The sequence below is a fragment of the Amblyraja radiata genome, chromosome 1 (assembly GCF_010909765.2).
Source record: "Amblyraja radiata isolate CabotCenter1 chromosome 1, sAmbRad1.1.pri, whole genome shotgun sequence".
Taxonomy (NCBI): domain Eukaryota; kingdom Metazoa; phylum Chordata; class Chondrichthyes; order Rajiformes; family Rajidae; genus Amblyraja; species Amblyraja radiata.
Window position 1 is genome coordinate 33,111,653 of NC_045956.1, and position 18,072 is coordinate 33,129,724.

Here is an 18,072-nt window from a genome sequence, read left to right on the forward strand (position 1 = left end):
AACTTACAAACCTGTATGTCTTTGGAATGTAGGAAGAAACCGAATCACCCGGAGAAAACCCGCGTACAAACTCGCGAATGTACAAACTCTACACAGACAGCACTCGCAAACAGGATCAAACCCGGGTCTCTGATGGTCTACCGCTCCGCTATCCAGGGAAGAGTGCCAGGTTTTCTCACGCCTTGGGTGAATTTACACCATAAGTCACACGGATGGCCTGGGTTTGCTCCATATCAAACCAACACAAAGTCATGAATGACACTACACAAATGCAAGACTTTATTCCACTGAGAGGGGTTCAGGCACTGCTGGTTAAAATTAAGCCATCTAAATTAATCCAACAGTTTAGGTTCCGCATTCACAGGCTCCATCCCTGAGAATAAACCGTGCAAAACTACCCCTCCCCAAAACAGGGATTGTACAGGCTTGGACTTTAGCCCTTGGAGCGTAGGAGAATGAGGGGTAATCTTATAGAGGTGGATAAAATCATGAGTCTTTTGCCCAGAGTACAGAAATCAAGAACCAGAGGACATAGCTTTAAGGTGAGGGGGAAAGATTTAATAGGAACCTGAGGGATCAACTTTTTACACAAAGGGTAGTGGGTGTATGAAACGAGCTGCCAGAGGAGGTAGCTGAGGCAGGTACTATCGGAGCGGTTAAGAAACACTTAGACAGGTACATGGATAGGACAGGTTTGGGCCAGAAGGATATGGGCCAAACGCAGGCAGGTGGGTCTGATGTAGATGGAACATGTTGGTTGGCTTTGGCAAGTTGGGCAGAAGGGCCTATTTCTGCGCTGTGTCACAATAGGGTTCTAACCAGAAATGTCACCCATCCTTTTTCCCCAGAAATGCTGCCTCACCCGTTGAGTTACTCCAGCACTTTGTGTCTATCTTTGGTATAAACCAGCATCTGCAGTTCTTTGGTTCTACAATGATGGCAACGACCTTAACTACATCTCCATATCCAACATCCAAAATGCAACGTTTTGTAACACTGGGTATAAGAAAGCGTGTTATGGAATACTTTGCTCTATTCGGCGGCACGGTGGTGCAGCAGTAGAATTGCTGCCTTAGTGTCAGAGACCCGGGTTCCATCCTGACCAAGGTTGCGGTCTATATGGAGTTTGTACGTTCTCCCTGAGACCGCGTGGGTTTGCTCCGGGTGCTCCGGTTTCCTCCCACACTCCAAAGACGTGTGGGTTTGTAGGCTAATTGGCCTCTGCCAATTACCCCTAGTATTTAGGATGCAAAAGTGGGATAACATAGAACTAGTGCACAGGTAATCAATGGTTAGCATCGTCTGGGTGGGCCGAAGGGCCTCTTTCCACACTGCATAAACTAAAACTACACTATTAAATAAGAGCCATTATGAAAATGCAGGCTGCTCTTGGTTAATTTTCAACCTTTTATCCCTCAACCAGTTTTATCAGCCAGTGGATCTGAACCCTTTCATTGTATCGTCTAAACATAGAAACATAGAAACTAGGTGCAGGAGGAGGCCATTCGGCCCTTTGAGCCAGCACCACCATTCATTGTGATCATGGCTGATCGTCCCCTATCAATAACCCGTGCCTGCCTTCTCCCCATATCCCTTGATTCCACTAGCCCCTAGAGCTCTATCTAACTCTCTCTTAAACCCATCCAGTGATTTGGCCTCCACTGTTCTCTGTGGCAGGGAATTCCATAAATTCACAACTCTCTGGGTGAAAAAGTTTTTTCCCCACCTCAGTCTTAAATGACCTCCCCTTTATTCTAAGACTGTGGCCCCTGGTTCTGAACTCGCCCAACATTGGGAACATTTTTCCTGCATCTAGCTTGTCCAGTGTTACAAACATCTCTGCTCCCATGAGAACTGCAAGTTCTGACCTTTCTTCACAAACAACTACAGTTTATGAAGCATTGTACTATATTCACCAATCACTGGCATATTATAACATTGCCAAAGGAGGCTCTGAAAATCAACCCTATTCACATGCCCACCTGATCTGGACAGCTTTACCTAGCAAGTACAAGTCCACCACCAATTTTCCGCCACCTTTGGTTCCAGAGCCTTGTTGTATTATCCACCTTGCCAGATCATCACAGGTCAGGGCCTCAGGGGGTCCGAGATACCGACGCGCAAAGTCGGCCTTTCAAAGTCAGCTATGGAAGCGGATCTGCCAGCTCCGGCCGGGCCCGAGTTCCAGAACCCTGGCTGCTGGCAGCAAATTCAACCCGCCAACTGTGGGAACATATCTGCATCATGGTACATGTTGTGATGGATGTACCACGCCCGCCCAAGCCTAGGAGAAAGGATTGTTCTTGCACATTAGAGATGGTGAACACAGCAGACAAAAAGAAATGAGCCACTGGTCACAGAAGCTGGCCATTCAGTCCAGTGTGGCTGAGCCAGCTCTCCAATTTGTCCCATTCCACGGCAACATTTTTCTTTTCAACTATTTATTCCATACCCTTTGTCAAAGCTCCAATTGAATCTGCTTCAAACTCACTCAGTGAGATCACAACAACTCACAATCTGCAAGAAAGTGATCTAATTTTTCCATACAGCAATAGGTTCCTTTCCCCTCTTGGTGTCATGATGGAATGGGCTTATCCAAGTTCTAGTCAGGAGCAAGAGAGAAAATAAAGTTAAGAAGAAAATATAGTTATGGAGTTATGTCCTTGGTACCTCCAGACCGTACAAAACACCTGCAAAAGCGATTCCTCGCCACCAGATAAACAAACCACATGATTTCAAAAAAGTTTGGCTACATTTAAAACTAATTATACATCATGAAAGAATGCTTGACTGTGCAAAACTTGAATCAAATCTGGCTGACTGAAATGTATTTGATACTCATGGTTGGGGCTGATGAATAAAACTCATTTCAGATGTCTTGCATTAGAAATTGGAGCAGAGGGGCAGATAATACACAAGCTTGCAAGCCATTCACTGAGATCAGAGCCGTCCCTCTGCTTGCCTGCTCTCACCTTGCACTCTCCATATGCTCACACTCCCTCACTGCCCAAATCCTGTCAGTCTATCCTTGACTGTACACAATGACCGGGAATCCACAGTCCAGCTATTCAACTCCATGCAGAAGGAAATTTCTCATCTCAGCCCAAGACAGTTTGTAAACTGGCCAATTGGAGGATGCAGCTTTTTGCAGTATGTTTTACTTTTCAGTGGTGCAGTGGTAGAGCTGCTGCCTCACAGCGCCAGTGACCCGGGTTCCATCCTGATTATTCTTCTCTAAATTATCTCCAGTGTGTAGGGTAGAACTAGTGCACGGGTGATCGCTGGTCAGCGCAGACTCGATAGGCCGAAAGACCTGTCTTCACGCTCCATCTCCAAACTAAACTAACAATTAATCTCAAGGCCCATGCATAAAGCCGTATTCTATTTGCTTTCTGCTTAAGGACAAGCCTTTCAGCCCTGGGATTAATCTTGTGAATCGCTCTTGCACCAGCTCCAGATTAGGAATAAATCCAAAAGACCGTTCCTGGCGCAATGTCACCAAATCTCTGTGTAAACACAGCAAGGCTGTGTATATTCCTGTACTAGCAGGATAAAGGACAACCTTCTTTCCTGCATATTTACTTTCTGCATTTCAAACAATAGAGTAAGCCTTTCTGCTTGCCGACATGAATCAGTTGCTTACTTTTCATCTTTCTTTTCTGCCTTCTCAGATTGACTGCCTTCTTGCCCACTTTATATCCATTCTTTTATTTTCTACAGCCCAAAATGACCAAATCTAATGATAAAACTTTGAATTACAGATGATGAAAAATCAGAGTACAGGAGGGAGATCGATGGTCAGACTGAATGGTGCCAGAACAACAACCTCAGATTCAGATTCAGATTCAATTTTAATTGTCATTGTCAGTGTACAGTACAGAGACAACAAAATGCATTTAGCATCTCCCTGGAAGAGCGACATAGCAAATGATTTGAATAAATAATAATAAGTGATAATAAGTGTCAGGGGGGTGGGGGGGTGATTGGCAGTCACCGAGGTACGTTGTTGAGTAGAGTGACAGCCGCCGGGAAGAAGCTGTTCCTGGACCTGCTGGTTCGGCAACGGAGAGACCTGTAGCGCCTCCCGGATGGTAGGAGGGTAAACAGTCCATGGTTGGGGTGAGAGCAGTCCTTGGCGATGCTGAGCGCCCTCCGCAGACAACGCTTGCTTTGGACAGACTCAATGGAGGGGAGCGAGGAACCGGTGATGCGTTGGGCAATTTTCACCACCCTCTGCAATGCCTTCCGGTCGGAGACAGAGCAGTTGCCATACCATACTGTGATGCAGTTGGTAAGGATGCTCTCGATGGTGCAGCGGTAGAAGTTCACCAGGATCTGAGGAGACAGATGGACCTTCTTCAGTCTCCTCAGGAAGAAGAGACGCTGGTGAGCCTTCTTGATCAGAGTTGAGGTATTGTGGGTCCAAGAGAGGTCATCGGAGATGTTGACTCCCAGGAACCTGAAGCTAGAAATACGTTCCACCTCCGTCCCGTTAATGTGGATGGGGGTGTGCGTGCCGCCCCTGGACTTCCTGAAGTCTACAATGAGCTCCTTGGTCTTCTTGGAGTTAAGGGCCAGGTTGTTGTCAGCGCACCATGCTGCTAAGTGCTGGACCTCCTCCCTGTAGGCCGACTCATCGTTGTTGCTGATGAGGCCAATCACCGTTGTATCATCTGCATACTTGATGATGGTGTTAGTACCATGTACAGGTGTGCAGTCATAGGTGAAGAGAGAAACCTTGCTCACAACGTCAGTAAAACCAAGGAACTGATTGTTGACTTTAGAAGCGGACGGCCAAAGATCCACAAACTTGTCTTCATCAATGGGACAGTGGTGGAGAGAATCAAAAACTACACATTTCTGGTTGTGCACTTCTCTGAAGATCTGTCCTGGACACAGCACAATGATACAATCATCAATGCCTCTACTCCCTTGAAAGATTTAGGAAATCCAGTATTCTAACAAATACTCTTGAACTTCTCCGGGTGAACAGAAGAGAGCATATTGACTGGTTGCATCACGGCCTGGTTCAGCAACTCAAACGCCCAGGAGCAAAAGAGATTACAAAAAAATAGTAGACGCTGCCCGGTCCATCACAGGTACTGACCTCCCCACCATCGAAGGTCCATCACAGGTACTGACCTCCCCACCATCGAAGGGATCTACAGGAGTCGTTGCCTCAAAAAGGCATCCAGCATCATCAGAGACCCACACCATCCTGGCCACGCTCTCATCTCGCTGCTACCATCAGGAAGAAGGTACAGGAGTCCGAAAACAGTGACCTCCAGGTTGCAGAACAGCTTCTTCCCAGCAACCATCAGGCTCTTGAACACTGCAGAAAACTAAGCAAATATGATCTTCTATAGACTAGACCTATTGTGGTTGCCGAGAATTATGATTAATTTACTGTATTATGGAATATTATGTATTTTGTGCACTGTTATATTAACAGGCCTGCTAAGTAAGAATCTTTGAACCATTGCTGGTACATATCACACACGTGTACATATCAAGCACTCGCGATTCATAATTCATTAGTATAAACCAGCCAAGGCCCAGCATCGATCCTCTCGATACCCCACCAGTAACGGCTCCACAACTCGAAACTGACCCATTTCTTCCTACTGTCACCAGCCTATGAAACAGTCTAGTATGAGCAATTACCCATAGTCCCATGAACCTATATTTTATGTAACAGCTTTCAAGTTTAATCATTTCAAAAGCCTGTTGAAGATGCAAATGTACTACAGCGTAGCTTTTTTATCTCTCCTGCCCAGAAAGTGTCAAGCCAGTGTCCAGTATATATGTCCAGAAACAAAGGGAAGCCATGATGGGATGTGCTGGGATCGCAGATCCTACCTCATTAAAAGGTTAGGCATAAAATGGGAGCTGCCATATTGTTATTACAACCAACTTGCAGCCAAAATAGAATCAATCAGCTCCAATGCCTTCATCCCAATTTAAGAACGTCTGTATTCCACCAGCGACCGCGACCACACACACACACACACACACACACACACACACACACACACGCGTCATTGTTGTCACCTCGAATGTGGTTCAAATTACTCTTAAAGATTAACCAGAGATTTTCCCGTTTTGTTTTGAATAGCACAATAGCAGGGATTGGATGTCTATCAAAGCGCACACCGCTGCCAAGTTGTGTCGATTACATTTCACGAGAACACACTAGGCTGCCATTTGGCCCATCCAGTTCACACTAGCTCTCAGACCAATCTCAGGACCATCCTCAACACTTCCGTGATACCTACTCTCGCGCAAATACCCATCAACATCACCTAGAAGCAAGGAACTGCACAGGCTGGTTTACAGCAACAAAAAAGTGCTGGAGTAACACAGCGGGCAAGGCAGCATCTCTGGAAAACATGGAGAGCTTGTTTGTTTCTGGACCCTACTCGACATGAAACAAAACCTATGCACATTCTCCAGCGATACTGCCTGACTGCAGAGTTACTCCAGCACTTTGGGTCTTTCCATCTCCATCGCAAACAGTTCCACTGGGTTGGTTACCAGTTACAACTTCTGTAGACGTTTGTCAGTAATTGCCCCCATCTCCCGAATTATAAGGCAATCAATGTACATCGGACTGATAAGATTAAAGAAACATCTATCACAAGTTAAAAAAGTGTGTATGAAAACTATCTAGCCAAATGTTGTACTCCCACAGGCAGGCGACAATGGCCTGGAGCAAGAGTCAGTCACACAGCACGGAAACAGGCCCTACGGCCCACCATCAATGGTGCTTTATTGCCCCATATGCAAAGTACAGTGAAATTATTTTCTTACAAACAGTCCAATAGAGTATCGCCGTACCTAAGCACATCCCCGATTAGCTAGTGTACAGAAATAGTCCACTGATCTGACCTGCAATAGGTGCCATGTTTTGACGCCATTTTGAAAGTCCAGCCTGCGCTCTAGATGTTATGAGCGGTGCACATTCCATGCCCACCATGCATACTGGGCAAGGCCCACAGGCCTCTACACTCTTCCTATCCACTCAATCAGCAATCCTAAAGGGCCTGTCCCACTTACATGATTGTCGCGTGGTGACGCCCATATGATCGTGAGTAGTCACCCAAAGAGTCGTACCTTTTTCTGGTTGCCGCTGGATTTTCAACATTTTTTAAATTTTCGGCGACCTACTGCGACTATGACGGGTGCCAACAAGTCGCCGAAAAAATCGTGTAAGTGAGACAGGCCCTTAAGAGTGAGCAAAATAACAGAAGCAACGGCTACAGCAATTTAATTAGCCGTGCATATATATGTGGCTTTTACAAGTAGCAGCCCTGCAGTCTCAGTGTGATCACAATGTTAGCAGATAATGCCAAGGGTGTATCTGTGGTGGCATGCTTGCATTCTTGCCATCAAGATAATACTTCACTTCCACATTCCGTATGTCAAATGCTACACTCATCTCCATTTGTGGAAACAAACTGAAATCAATAACCGTGGGGAAACAATTAGAGGAGCACAGAAGATGGCCATTTGCCCACGGGCACTCCAGCTTCATTCCACTTTCCCTCTCTCCATCCCCACCCCTCCAGTTCACGTGTGGATCAGGGAACCTTTAAATCTGACGGGGGCTTCTGCCACAGTCACCACCTTAGTCTGGGAGTTCCCAAATCCCACTACTCCAGGGGTGAGAGATATTTCCCTTCCCCACCCATGTACCAACTACATCAGATCCAGGTCGCCTACATATTGACCACCTCCGCCAAGGAAAAGGGATCCTTCGCATCGCCTCTATTGGGACCAGTAATAATTCTGCAAGTCTCCACTCAACTTCATGTCGAAAAACTCCAAAGGCTCGCAATGTCCTTATACATCCCCTTACACCCTCTCATGCTATCATAAGTCATGGGAGTAGAATTAGACCATTCGACCCATCGATCATGGTTGACCGATCTTTCCCTCTCAATCCGATTCTCCTGCCTTCTCCCCATAACCTTTGACACCCTTACCAAATAAAGAACCTGTCAAAGGTACACAAAATTGCTGGGGAAACTCAGCGGGTGCAGCAGCATCTATGGAGCGAAGGAAATAGGCGACGTTTCGGGCCGAAACCCTTCTTCAGACTGATGGGGGGTGGGGGGGGGGGGAAAGAAAGAAGGAAAAGGGGAGGAGGAGGAGCCCGAGGGCGGGCGGATGGGAGGGTGGGAGGAGACAGCTAGAGGGTTAAGGAAGGGGAGGAGACAGCAAGGGCTAGCCAAATTGGGAGAATTCAATGTTAATGCCATAAGGATGCAAGGTCCCCAGACGGAATATGAGGTGCTGTTCCTCCAATTTCCGCTGTTGCTCACTCTGGCAATGGAGGAGACCCAGGACAGAGAGGTCGGATTGGGAATGGGAGGGGGAGTTGAAGTGCTGAGCCACCGGGAGGTCAGGTAGGTTATTGCGGACTGAGCGGAGGTGTTCGGCGAAACGATCGCCCAACCTACGCTTGGTCTCACCGATGTAAATCAGGTGATGAACCTGTCATGAACCTGTCTGAAGAAGGGTTTCGGCCCGAAACGTCGCCTATTTCCTTCGCTCCATAGATGCTGCTGCACCCGCTGAGTTTCCCCAGCAATTTTGTGTACCGATGAACCTGTCAATCTCAGTTAAAAAAAATACCCAACGACTTAGCCCCTACTTGGCAATGTATTCCACAGATTCACAACACGAGTCTGGCTAAAGAAATGTCTCCTCGTCTACATTCTAAAGATGTCTTTAAATCTGACGCTGTGCCCTCTGGTCCTACTCTCCCACTGGTAGTAAGATCCTCTCCACATCCATTCTATCCAGACTCATCATTATGCAGCAAGTTTCAATGAGATCCCCTCTAATTTTCCTAGACTCCAGCGAGTACAGGGTCAACGTCGTCAAACACTCATCATGCGTTAACCCAATCATCCCCAGAATCATTCTCGTAAAACCACATCCTTCCTGTAGCATGGTGACCAGAAAAACACTCAATCCTGGAGATTGGCCTAACAATAATTTAATACAGCTCCAGCTGAACTGCTTCGCAAACAGCAGTATCTATCCACAGCAATTGTTGGCCCTTCCTGTCCCAGATATATTGCCCACATTCCGTTTGCCACTTCCTTACTACCTAGACCCTATCTGAAATCTAACGCAAACTTCTCCCCTATCAACCTCGCAGCCACCTGGAAACTTCTTACTGTTCTTACATTTACGTCAAAAGCAACTCACAAATTCTGTCTGCCCCGTGGAATTTTCAACTAATGCTAAAACACTAATGCTAAAACACAATCCTCATCAACCTTCCTGCAACAATCTCTGCTATTACCCATCCACAATAACTTTCTTTGCTTAACCTATGCCTTCCTAAAACCATTTATACCACTCAAAATTGTCTTGACACAATAATTTAGTCATCAGACTGTACTCAATCAATCCATCTCCTTCACCCTTTCAAACAAGAGCATCGGGATGTGATAGACCCAGTGACAACACAGTGGCGAGTCAGGTAGACTTGCTGCCTCAGTGCCAGAGACCCGGGTTCCATCCTGACCTTGGCTGCTGTCCGTACGGTGTATGTACGTTCTCTCCATAACCGTGTGGGTTTCATTCAGGTCCTCCGGTTTCCTCCTACATACCAAAGACCTGTAGTTTGTAGGTTAATTCGCCTCAGTAAATTGTCCGTAGCATGTAGAGAGTGGATGAAAAGGTTTGATGACATAGAACTGGTGATTACGGATGATCAATGGCCACAAGGACCTGGTGGGCCGAAGAGCCTGTTTCCATGCTGTATCTCTAAACTAAAGTAGACGCACGAAGGATGGTGGTGAATCTCAGGGGTCGTTGCTGGGCCCATTGTTGTTTGCCATCTATGTCATTGGCTTGGATGAGAATGTATATGGCATAGTTAGTAGGTTTGCAGACTACATTAAAATAGGTGAGATCGAAAACAGTGAAGGAGATTATCAACAATTGCAACGGATCTTGAGAAGTTAAATTGTTGATAAGGTGACCTCATAGACCCAGAGAGTTGTGAATCTTTGGAATTCTCTGCCTCGGAAGGCAGTGGAGGCCGATTCTCTGGATGCTTTCAAGAAAGAGTTAGATAGAGCTCTTAAAGATAACGGAGTCAAGGGATATGGGGAGAAGGCAGGAACAGGATACTGATTGTGGATGATCAGCCATGATCACAGTGAATGGCAGTGCTGGCTCGAGGGGCCAAATGGCCTACTCCTGCACCTATTGTCTATTGTCTATAGAAGTGTATAAAATCATAAGGAACATAGATTTGCATTTATCTTTTACCGAGGGTAGGGGAATCAAGTAGAAGAAGACATAAGATGAAATGGGGTAAGTGGGCCGAGAAATGACAAATGAAGTTTAACTCAGATAAATGCAAGGTAGGATGTCAAACACAGTAAATTAAAGGGATTATTGTAGATTAGAGGGACCTAGGCGTACAAGTGCATGGTTCCCTGAAAGTGTGTTGCATTGCAATTTGGTGGTGAAAAAGGCTTTTGGCGTGCTGGTCTTCAGTTATGGCATTGAATGTATAATTAGGAACATTAGATTACAGTTGTACAAGATGGTGGTGAAGCCGCACAGTGTTATGTGTCTGTCCCACTTAGGCAATTTTTTGTCACCACATGTTCGCCGGGAGTAGTTTCCTCAGTCACACAAAAAGTCGTAGTGTCTTTCTGGTCGCCGCTAAATTTTCAACATGTTGAAATATTTTCGGCAACAGTGTGTTTGACGCCAATGAGCGTGGGTGCTGTCATAGGTCGTCGCCAGGATGACATACGTTGTCGCCGGTTTTTTGGCGACCTGCTATGAGACTATGACCGTCGCCGCCAATTGCCTTAAAAAAAACGCCAAGTGGGACAGGCCCATTAGTTACTCTGCGATCGCAACGATGCATTCAGCTGGAAAGAGTGCAGAAAAACATATACAAAAATGTTAACACAGAACAACACACCAACAGACCCCTTTGGCCCACAATGTCGGTGGCTAACACAAAGCCAAGTTAATCTCCTCTACCTGTACGTGATCCATATCCCTCCATTCCCTGCTTATCTATGTGCCTATCTAAAACCATCTTAAACATCACGATCGTAGCTGCCCCCACCGCCACTCCCAGCAGCTCGCTCCAGGCACCCGCCACCCTATGTGTAAAATAACTTGCCCAGCACATCTCCTTTAAACTTTGCACCCTCTCACGTTAAAGCTTTGCCCTTTAGTATCTGATTTTTCCATCCTGGAAAAATAAGTTCTGATCCGATCAATGCCTCTATCAGGTCTCCCTGCAACCTCCGACAGTCGAGAAAAAATCATCTTAGTTTGTCCAACCAGATAGCTATACGCACTAATCCAGGCAGCATTCTGGTAAACCTCCTCTGCACCCTCTCCAAAGCCTCCACATCCTCCCTGTGATGGGATGATCAGAACTGCACCCAATACTCCAAATGGCAGGACTCAAAGGCCTGAGTCACGGGGAGAAGTTGGACAGGCTTGGACTTATTTCCTTCAAACATAGGGGACTGAGGGTCGATCTTACAGATGTATATAAAATCATGAGAGGCATAGATAGAGTGAATGCACTCTGAGTCTGTAACCCAGACTAGGAGAATCAAGAAATAGAGGGCATCCGTTTAAGATGAGAAAGGAAAGATTTAATTGGAACTTGAGGGGCAACTTTTTCCATACAGAGGGTGTGTGGTAGGTACATGGAACGAGCTGCCAGAGGAGGTACCATAACAGCTTCTAAAAGAGATTGTAACATATACATGGATATGAAAGATTGAAAGGGTTATGGACCAAACGCAGCAAATGGGACTAGTGTACAGGAGGCATTTTGTGGTGGACACAAAATGCTGGAGTACCTCAGCGGGATATTCATTCATTTCCCATCTAGAGAGAGTTACTATTTCACCTCAGTTCCAGCCAAGATGCTCCTCTCCCTCGTCGCTACCCTGCCTTCTCCATCTTCACAGTATGAAGCAAGTATTGCAGGAATGCTTTCACATCTAGGATTAATCACTTAGGAGGTGATTAAGTGACGCATATCAGTCACCATGGTCAGAAACAGTGTTTACTATTGATGGCAAAAATAAAATTATATCTCTTCTGGCAGAGTTACACAAGTGGCGTTTTACAACCTAGCTTATGTCCTTTTTATGGGCAATTTCTCAGCCATTAGATTAGAGGATATGCAAACTAAAACCTAACCTTGTTTTCTATCGTAACTGCCTCCTCCAAGCCTCAACTCCCACGTCTCTGTTCTCCCAATTCTACTTCCCTCCAATGCGATTTTTTTTTTAAATCATCCCACCAAATGCACCTTCAACTACCCTGGACCTTAAACTGTAGAATTCCCCTTGTGTACCTGCAATCCTTCTCCGCCAAATTGTTGGCCACCTGTCTTAACGTGTGGAGACAATGGACCGCAGACGTTGGAATTTTCAGCAAAAATACAAATGTGCCAGAGTAACTCAGCACCTCTGGAGAACTCTTTAGTCAGAGGGTGGTGAAACTGTGGAATTCATTGCCACAGACCGCTGTGAAGGCCAAGTCAATGGGTCCTTGTAAGGTGGAGATTGACAGATTCTTGATTAGTACAGGTGTCAGGGGTTATGGGGAGAAAGTAGGAGAATGGGGTTGAGAGGTAAAGATAGATCTGCCATGATTGAATGGCAGAGTAGACTTGGTTGGCTGAATGACCCAATTCTGCTCCTACGACTTGAATTTATGAACATGGATAGGCAATATTTTGGGTTGGGCCCTGTCTTCATTCTGGAGGGTCCTGATCCAAAACCTCACCACATCACCTATCTATGTTCTCCAGAGACATTGCCTGACCTGCTGAATTATTCAATCACTTTTTTTTTTTAAACACATGACTGCTTTGTTTGACATTTGCCTTGTAAATTGCCCTTCATGTTAAAGACACTATATAAATGCAAACGGCTAGAAGGAGGGTGGAGACGAGAAAGTCACCTATCCGTTTTCTCCAGAGATGCTGCTTGACCTGCTCCAGCACTTTGTGTCCTTGTGTGTAATAACCAGCAGCGGCAGCTCATGGTTTCTACATTCTCTCATCTTGAGGTTGCCTCTCCACGATGCCTTACAGCCCCAAACCTGTGCACTCCTCCACTCTGCTGAGTTCCTCCAGCGATTTGTCTCAGTCTTTGGTCTAAACCAGCATTTGCCGTTCCTTATTTTGAATGATATAAATGCAAGCTCTTGCTTCAGTCATAGATTTATCCTTTTTTTCAGCGGGCAGAGTGATTGCCCCTAAAGTGCCTTTAATGGGGTGAGAATGTCCCAAGGTGCTGCACAGAAGCATTATAAAATAGAAGGAGATTTGACGGAGAGGAGTCGTCATGGTTACAAGCAGGACTGAAAACAAGCCAATAGCTCCTCTGCAACCCAGCCCGAGCGGCTGGCTGTGATGAAAGCATTCACAAGGTTCACCGTGTCACAGATGTGTGTGTGCTACACTCCTCGTCCACGTGCCCACAATGCCAACCAGGCAAGAGGAAGGGGAATGACCGTGTAAAACCCACAGCAATGCCGATAATTCAGCCTCACCCCATTTTTAGCCGCATGCTGCGATAGGTTTAAAAATTAAAATCAGAATGGCTGCAGCACCATTGCTTTGAAACCGATGACTGTATTACCATCCTTCACATCACCAACATGTGCCGCCCCATTCATCACAGAAGGGTCAGCTGTAATGTGTGATCACACACATTACTGGTGACTGAATTGAAATGGTTCCAGTTCAAATTTATCTTAAAGTAAACTTTTTTTTAAAACAGCACAAGAGGATTCTTTGTGCTCCGTTAGATGTGAAGTGGTGAATTCAGCGTACGTACAAAACACAACAGCAACAACTGGCAGCTACCACACTGTACACCTAATTAATCCCATCATCCCTCATTAATACCAACATCCCTGCCTTTCCTGCGATATAATTTTCTTTACAACGAATGGGCCATAAGTGATAGGACAGAACTAGGCCATTCGGCCCAGTGTCTACTCCGCCATTCAATCATGGCTGGTCTATCTTTCCCTCTCAGCCCCATTCTCCTGCCTCCTCCCCATAACCCCTGACTCCAGTACTAATCAAGTGTCTGTCAATTCCACCTAAAATTGACCCAATGATGCCTCCACAGCGGTCTGTGGCAATGAATTCCAGATTCATGACACTGACTAAAGAAATTCCTCCTCGTCTTTCTAAACATACGTTCTTTAATTTTGAGGCTGTGCCCTCTGGTCCTAGACTCTCCCACTAGTGGAAACATCCTGTCCACATGCACCCTATCCAAGCCTTTCACTATACGGTAAGTATCAGAGATCCTTCTAAACTCCAGTGAGTAGAGGCCCAGTGCCATCAAACGTGGGGAGAAGGCAGGAGAATGGAGTTGAGGGGGAAAGATTGATCAGTCATGATTGAATGGCGTAGCAGACTCGATGGGCCGAATGGCCTAATTCTACTCCTGTGGCTCATGGAGGAAAGGACAGGCACTCCAGGATCTCCACCGCTGTGAAAGGTGCTGCATAGGGACCCTCCCAAACAAGGAGTGGGGAGGCCACAGTTTAGCAGGGCTTGTACTGCAGTTATGCTGGATTTCAGCAGCAGGGATGAAGGCTATTCTGCATTCTAATCCTATTAATGATGCAATTCCTTCCAGATCCTGAGACTTGGCGGCAAAGGATTGAACCGGGGTCTCTGGCACTGTGAGGCAGCAGCTCTACCAGCTGTGCCGCCCTTTGATTGAGGAAAGCTGCGATTCCCTGTCATTGTTTAAACAAGGGTGTCACCAGCAGGGAAACACGACGGCAGGCTTGGAAGCCACAGACGACATACTCGCTGCAGCACCAACCCATCCCAGTCGATAGGCTGCACACTTAATACAGTCCATTTTAAACAGTTCTATTCTCCTACTGTGGTCTAATTAAAATTTGTCTGAGAGATTCCCTTGATCCTGAGCCTACTGGAGGCAGTAATGTGACGTGCCAACTATATCTTGCACCACACAGTGAACGACTGTGATCTGCACTGCTGCATCGCCTGTTACCTACATTGTAAGCTGCTGAATAAAATGGTGTAGCCAGTCTCCCATGGCACCACATGACCCACAACACAGCATAGATTTAAACTACATTTCCACTTGTTTAATGAAGAAATTAATGAGTTTTTTGTTTTACTTTGGGAAATGGGCACTGATAACAAGGCCATTAAGAGCCATGCCTACTGTCTGAAGGTGGCACTGAGACCTCCTTGACCCACTGCAGTGCAGGAGTGGGGATGAGACGGTCAACTCTTAATTAATATGGTGAGGCTGCCTTCACAGAGAGGGAGAATGGGGCAAGGGCAGGTGTGACATTTTAGAGTAAAGGCAGAAAAAGAGGAAATATTAAGGGACAGCATTCTTCAAAGTAGGTAAGTTACCAGGCTCAGACGAAATAAGCCAGGCTCTTTTGATCGGCAGGGGAAAGATTGCACTGGTTCTGACCATCCATTCCCATAGCCACCAGAGTGGGAGCAGGACCATGTAAGGCAAGTAACTGCAGAGCGGTTAGATAAACACCGGGCATATTATTGAAATCAAACAAGGGACAGTACTACTCCTCACTTAGAAGGGCGCAAAAGGAAAAGGTGGGCCTGACGCAACAACTAGGATGGATAACGAGAACACTTCCTTTGATGTGTCGGCATGGGTTTTAGTCAGGCTTTCAACAAGGCCACCTGGCAGATTTGTCCAAAACTGAGAGCTCAAAGGATTTAAAAGAAAGGCACGTAAGTTCCACCATGTGGCTCGCGGGTTGACAGCAAACGGGTTTCACTTCTGCAGCCGGTGTTGTTTGTGTTTGAGTCAGACTGTACCTCCAGTCGGAGTGATCAGTCCAATATAATCAGCACACAAATAACATGTTTAAGATTATTACATTTACATCGACAGTTGATTATGGACCCCGGCAGTCACATGCCTCCTCCTGCTCCTGCACAGCACCTTATCTACAACCTTGCTTTCCTCAAAGTCCTTGAACACAACATCCCAATGACAATCATTAAAGCAACACAAACCTCCCAATCAGATTTTCACACCTTGCTTCAACACTGAAGCACGGGTGATGGAGAGTGCTCCTGACCACCCATCTACCTCATTGGAAACCCTCACACTATCTTTAATCAGACTTTATCTTGCACTAAACATTATACCCTTTATCCTGTATCTGTACACTGTGGACGGCTTGATTGTAACCATGTATGGTCTTTCCGCTGACTGGATCGCACGCAACAAATGTTTTTCACTGTACCTCAGTCAATGTGATAACAATAACAAAATAAACTAAAAACTAAACATCTTCTGTGAACACAACAATGGAATCATCTGCTTTATGACCCCCTTTTTGAGAATTCGACAAGCCTCACTGGCTCACCCTTGTCGGAAAGCCAAGGTTTAAAGTCCCACGCAAGATTTTAACATAACCATTTAAACTGTTGTACTGAGGGAGTTCCATATTGCCAGAGTGCTGGTTTTTAAATGAACCATTAGACCCTCTATAATGGATGTAGAAATCCACTTTCAAACCAGTTACCCTGGGCAAGATTAGTTCCTCAAAAAAAGTCACTACACAGCGAATGATCCTGGCATGCTCACACAGCTGTTTATCGGAGCGTGTTGTGCAGAGTGGCTGCCCTGCTCACTCCCACAGTGACTACAAGTAACACTACAGCAACAGCAGACTGGGAATGCCAGGGTCACGACAGACGCTGGAGGAGATTCCTTCTGTGTGTTTGACACAGCTGCTCACATCGTTCCCCAACAAGGGTTCTCACGGCCGCACCAGGTACAACACCACCCAGCCGGCTGCCCGCGCACCCACCCCACAGCCCCTCGACGCCAGCGACCACGCCATGAACCCTGAACCACCCCAGATCGCAAACAAATCCAAGCTCAGCTGCGACCGTCACCATTTAAACTCTCACCCTCTGGGACATCACCAGCTCTGCCAGAGACAATGACCACTCCAGCTGGCAATTGGAGGGGGGGGGGGGGGGGGGGGGGGGAGGGGGGAGACTGACCTTTAGCGGTCAACGGGATGTCCAGAAGATGGGGGGGGGGGTGGTCAGCAGCGGAAGTGGGGTGGTCAGCAGGGCATCAGATAGAGGGGGCAGGAGAGGACTGTGGGTATTGGTGGTCTACAGGACAGCTTGGAGAGTGGACAGTAGGGGCAGCTGGGTCATGGCGCAGTGGCCGATGGGTGGGGGGGTCAGTGGGCAGGGTGGACAGTAGGGACGCTGGGTCAGTGGCTGGGGAGAAGGTGGACAGTGGTGTGGCTGGATGGGGCAGTGGACAGCAATGCAGCCGGATTGGGTGGTGGGCAAGAGTGGATGAGGCAGTGGCTGGGAGAGGGTGGATAGTGGTGTGGCGGGCGGGCGGGGGTGGGGTGGGGGGGGGGGAGTGGTCGGGGCGGCAGGTAGTGGACAGCACTGGCGGGTGGGAGCAGTGGTCAGTGGTGTTGATGGATGGGGCAGTGGACAGCAGGGAGGGGAGGAGAGGGGTGGTGAACAGCGATGTGGTCGGATGGCGCAGTGGTCAGTGGCCGGGAGAGGGTGGTGTGGCTGGATGGGGCGGTGGACAACGATGCAGCCGGATAGAGTGGTGGACAGGCGAGGGTGGTGGAGGGGTGGGGCAGTGGTCAGGGCGGCAGGTAGTGGACAACATTGTGGCGAGGCGGTGGTCAGTGGCTGGTGGAGCGGCAGGATGGGGCAGTGGACAGCAGGCAGTGGCCGGGAGAAGGTGGGGCAGTGGACAGTGGTCGGGAGAGGATGTACTGGCTAGACGGGGCAGTGGACAGTGGTCAGAAGAGGATGGAGAGATGGGATGTGGCAGTTGTCAGGAGAGGGTGGAGTGGCTGGACGGGGCTATGGACAGTGATCAGTGGCAGGCTGGGGCAGTGAATAGTGGTCAGGAGAGGGTGGAGTGGTTAGATGGGGTAGTGGACAGTGGTCAGTGGCGGGATGGGGCAGTGGTCGGTGGCGGGATGGGGCAGTGGTCAGTGGCGGGATGGGGC

General features: G+C 47.3%; 1 protein-coding gene across 3 annotated transcripts in view; it reads right to left on the reverse strand.

The window, feature by feature from the left end:
- Nucleotides 1-18,072, reverse strand: part of LOC116972453 (serine/threonine-protein phosphatase 2B catalytic subunit alpha isoform-like) — a 331,076-nt gene that overhangs the window by 306,965 nt on the left and 6,039 nt on the right. The gene's annotated exons all lie outside the window — the stretch shown is intronic.